Source organism: Vanessa atalanta, unplaced genomic scaffold (assembly GCF_905147765.1).
Source record: "Vanessa atalanta unplaced genomic scaffold, ilVanAtal1.2, whole genome shotgun sequence".
NCBI classification, from domain to species: domain Eukaryota; kingdom Metazoa; phylum Arthropoda; class Insecta; order Lepidoptera; family Nymphalidae; genus Vanessa; species Vanessa atalanta.
In genome coordinates this window covers 12501-17500 of record NW_025920020.1, presented here as the reverse complement: position 1 = coordinate 17500, position 5000 = coordinate 12501, and the positions used below count along the sequence as shown (strand labels likewise).

General features: G+C 42.6%; 3 non-coding genes across 3 annotated transcripts in view; all 3 read right to left on the bottom strand.

Annotated features, from left to right (window-relative positions):
* Window positions 1-138, bottom strand: part of LOC125076728 — a 3997-nt gene extending 3859 nt beyond the window's left edge. Inside the window, exon 1 of the ribosomal RNA XR_007120644.1 lies at window positions 1-138. This exon is cut by the window's left edge and continues 3859 nt beyond it. This is a non-coding gene — a ribosomal RNA (large subunit ribosomal RNA).
* Window positions 139-888: 750 nt separating this feature from the next.
* LOC125076729 lies at window positions 889-1045 on the bottom strand. The gene has a single exon (XR_007120645.1). It is a non-coding gene; the product is annotated as a 5.8S ribosomal RNA (ribosomal RNA).
* Window positions 1046-1502: 457 nt separating this feature from the next.
* LOC125076731 lies at window positions 1503-3405 on the bottom strand. The gene has a single exon (XR_007120647.1). It is a non-coding gene; the product is annotated as a small subunit ribosomal RNA (ribosomal RNA).
* Between the last annotated feature and the right edge of the window lie 1595 nt (window positions 3406-5000).

The following is a 5000-nucleotide window of genomic DNA, read 5'->3' as shown; positions in this document are numbered from 1 at the left end:
GATCGTTACAACCGCGGGATTCAGTGCTGGGCTATTTCCTGTTCGCTCGCCGCTACTAAGGAAATCCTGGTTAGTTTCTTTTCCTCCGCTTACTAATATGCTTAAATTCGGCGGGTGATCCTCCCTGATCTGAGGCCAACGATAAAAAAAACGAGGCAGACGCGATATCCGTCAACGCGACGGCGCCGCTTTCGTCGAGACGAGAGAGAATTTTCATTCCGATCGTTCCGACGTCGGCGTCGACGCGCTCTTCGGACGTCGAGTCCGCCTACTCGATATATATACAATATATATATATATATATACGAATGTTTCGATGTCATCACGTTCAACGATGCGAGCGCGCTTTATTTACACATCATATAAACACGTTCGTCTCGTATACGTCGTAACGATCGCGGAGCTTTTGTATTCGAAATTTTGACATTAGAGTATGAACAAAAGAAACGCACGTACTCGATAATCACGAGACGAAGAGATCACCTAAACTCCGATTACCCTCTTTGATCGAGAACAACTCAATGAAACGATCGAAAGGTCGGAGATGGGCGCTCCTCGTCTGGCGACGAGCGACGCTCTCAGTCTCTCTGACGTCGCATAACGAAACTCCGTGACGTAAACGTACACACGAACGCGTATATAAAAATATAAATAATATATACACACACACGCATGTAAACGTAAACATACATACACATCGTATTTGTTATATTTGAACGGACCGAGAACGAGATTTATATTAAGTATATTTAAACACGTAATATAACACATCGAACGCGGATACCGTCATATGTTCGAGAAACGTCAGTCAGTCTATTGAGTCGGTTACGAAATAATAGACATTACGACATTAAACATTGAACAGTGTGGTTTATATTTTTATACAGCCGGCCCTCAGACAGGAGTGGTCCTGGATGTTTCTCCACGGACCGCAATGTGCGTTCGAAATGTCGATGTTCAAATGTGTCCTGCAGTTCACACTATGACGCGCAGTTAACTGCGTTCTTCATCGACCCGCGAGCCAAGTGATCCACCGTCCAGGGTAATGGTTTTTAATTTGTTTTATTTTTATAATTTCTACGATCACTCGAACGATTCTATACGCCAGTGATATGAGTTTATTTTTTTTTTATTTTTTTTTTTTTTTTCGTTTTTTTCTCTTATTTTTAGTATACAGAGAAAAATTCAAAAAATTAAAAAAAAAAAAAAAAAAAGTTAAAAAAAAAATAAAGTACAAAAAAAAAAAAAAGAAATATACATTTTATTTGAAGATGACGATGTGCGTTAACACATCGTACTTTCCTCGAAATCGACATCGAAAAATATCAGAATAGGACGCGTTACACGACTCTGGACTCTGACTCGGACACACTGCTGTGTGAGAGAGAGAGAGTGAGAATCGCGTCCTCGCATCGAAACGACACATTCCGAACGTCGATATTTGTGTTTTAGAATTTTATTATCGTTCATTATCGCACTCTTTCGAGATTGATAATTTACGTTAATGATCCTTCCGCAGGTTCCCCTACGGAAACCTTGTTACGACTTTTACTTCCTCTAAATGATCAAGTTTGGTCAACTTCCCAGCAACGCCGACGGCCGTGAAGCCACCGCGTGTCGGTCCGAAGACCTCACTAAATCATTCAATCGGTAGTAGCGACGGGCGGTGTGTACAAAGGGCAGGGACGTAATCAACGCGAGCTTATGACTCGCGCTTACTAGGAATTCCTCGTTTATGGGGGATAATTGCAAACCCCAATCCCCAGCACGAAGGAGTTTCAACGGGTTGCCCGGGCCTCTAGGCCAGGGAGAACATGCTGATTCCTTCAGTGTAGCGCGCGTGCGGCCCAGGACATCTAAGGGCATCACAGACCTGTTATTGCTCAATCTCGTGCGGCTCGAAGCCGCCGGTCCCTCTAAGAAGAATTTTAATACGCCGCCAGTGAGTTGCTCGACCGAAATCGAGCACACCTAAATGACGACGCCTATTTAGCAGGCTAGAGTCTCGTTCGTTACCGGAATTAACCAGACAAATCGCTCCACCAACTAAGAACGGCCATGCACCACCACCCACCGAATCAAGAAAGAGCTATTAATCTGTCAATCCTTCCGGTGTCCGGGCCTGGTGAGATTTCCCGTGTTGAGTCAAATTAAGCCGCAGGCTCCACTCCTGGTGGTGCCCTTCCGTCAATTCCTTTAAGTTTCAGCTTTGCAACCATACTCCCCCCGGAGTCCAAAATCTTTGGTTTCCCGGAAGCTGCCCGCCGAGCCATTGTAGTAACGTCGGCGGATCGCTAGATGACATATTTACGGTTAGAACTAGGGCGGTATCTAATCGCCTTCGAACCTCTAACTTTCGTTCTTGATTGATGAAAACACCTTTGGCAAATGCTTTCGCTGATGTTCGTCTTGCGACGATCCAAGAATTTCACCTCTAACGTCGCAATACGAATGCCCCCAGTTATCCCTATTAATCATTACCTCGGAGTTCTGAAAACCAACAAAATAGAACCGAGATCATATTCTATTATTCCATGCACGAAATATTCAAGCGGCATTTTGAGCCCGCTTTGAGCACTCTAATTTGTTCAAAGTAAAATTGTCGGCCCATCTCGACACTCACTGAAGAGCACCGCGATAGGATTTTGATATTGAACCGGCGTTTTACCGCCGGCTCACCGACGATATGCTCCGCAGACGTGTCAGTATCACCGCGGATGCGGTGCACCGACAGCGCGGCGCACAAATGCAACTACGAGCTTTTTAACCGCAACAATTTTAGTATACGCTATTGGAGCTGGAATTACCGCGGCTGCTGGCACCAGACTTGCCCTCCAATTGTTCCTCGTTAAAATATTTAAAGTGTACTCATTCCGATTACGAGGCCTCGAAAGAGTCCCGTATCGTTATTTTTCGTCACTACCTCCCCGTGCCGGGAGTGGGTAATTTGCGCGCCTGCTGCCTTCCTTGGATGTGGTAGCCGTTTCTCAGGCTCCCTCTCCGGAATCGAACCCTGATTCCCCGTTACCCGTGACAACCATGGTAGTCGCAGAAACTACCATCGAAAGTTGATAAGGCAGACATTTGAAAGATGCGTCGCCGGTACTGGACCATGCGATCGGCAAAAGTTATCCAGATTCATCAAAATTAACGACTTCGGACGAGACGCCCTCCGTCGATTGGTTTTGATCTAATAAAAGCACTCATCCCATCACTGGTCAGAGTTCTGATTGCATGTATTAGCTCTAGAATTACCACAGTTATCCAAGTAACTGAGTAAGATCTAAGGAACCAAAACTGATATATTGAGCCATTCGCGGTATCGCCTTAATACGGCTTGCACTGAGACATGCATGGCTTAATCTTTGAGACAAGCATATAACTACTGGCAGGATCAACCAGGGAGCTAACCGAGACTTGTTGAAGTCGTCAATTACTCTTCTCGTTTCATATTCGCATATAAAATACACACAAACTTATGCATGCATGTACAATATACGCACAGTATGAAACGAGCGTCTCACCGTATCGTCGATCGCGTTAGACGCGATAGATTTTAACGGTTGACTCTTATAAAAATTTATATGAGACACAAACGCGCTTTAAGCACGCGCGCGCGCGTGCGCTATAATATATAACGCGACGACAGCGGCGGCGGCGGCGGCGGCGGAGGCGTCTTCACATAATGACACATAACGGTCACGAATTCGAACGTTCTAAACGAGATCGAGTTTTTTTTTCAAAATAACACTTCGCACACGACGTGTACGTATGTATTGTTCAACGATTATTATCGTAAAACATTGGGATCGACGCCCGGTGTTTGAGTGATCGTACCGATACTCGGGTTGTGTATTTTTTGTACATGATAAATGTAAAAATTAACAAAAAGAATTTTAGAAACGACCGTTCATATATAATATAAAAATTATACACACTATACGAATACACTGAATCTTTTAAGAACTCCGTCTCTAACGTTTTCTCATATCGTCGCGACGTCGCAGATCGACTACAATGAATCAACATTTATTCCATGAGGATAGATTGTAGCGAGAGCGACGACGACGACGATAAGAGGAAGAGCGCATGAGGCAGAGAGATCTACGTGCGTCCGTCGGTCGGCACAGTTTTACAGAACGAATAAGAATCTTTTTATCATTTTCACGTGTGTCAGTGAATATCCCCCAGCGGTCGAGACGAATCGTACGTACATACTTGTTGTTACACTACGTAAAGTATAATATAACGCGATACGACGAATCGAGAGACACGCCAGAAGACACGCAACAAAGACGACAAATGAAAACGATAATAACATTTTTTTCGTTATACAAGAGTACTGATCCGGTCACTTCGCGTCTAACATCAATTTTTGAATGTTCGACGTTCGAACCGTCACTACTCCATATATATGCCTGACGATGAGTATGACATTCGGCTCGTTCGAACGGAATGTATTTTTTTTTTTATTATTATTATTATTTTATTATGTTTCTCATATTCGATCTGATATCATAAGACGACGAACCCCAGAACACGCAGCCCTATCCGCCCCCCCCCCTCCCCCTCCCCAACCCCCTCCCCCCCAACTGACACCCCAAACCCTCCAAAATCTCCAAAACTTCGATTATTTTGTTCTATATTTTTATAGATAGTATATGATTATATGATATTATGCAACGTCAATGCAACAACAACGACAACAACAACAACAACAACAACAACAACAAAGAAAGTTGTATCTTCGTTTATTTAAATTTCACCGGTATTCGTTTATCGAAAAAAAAAAAATTTATAATTAAAATTATTATATTTTATAATTAAAATAATAATTATGACGATGACGAATAAATATAATAATAATAATAATAAAGAACATGACGCGATTTACGAATGCGTAAATAATGTTAATAATATAATTTTTAAGTTTCATATCAGTCTTGATACCTTAAAATATGTATAATGAAGTAATAAATAAATATAAATTATCTTTAAAA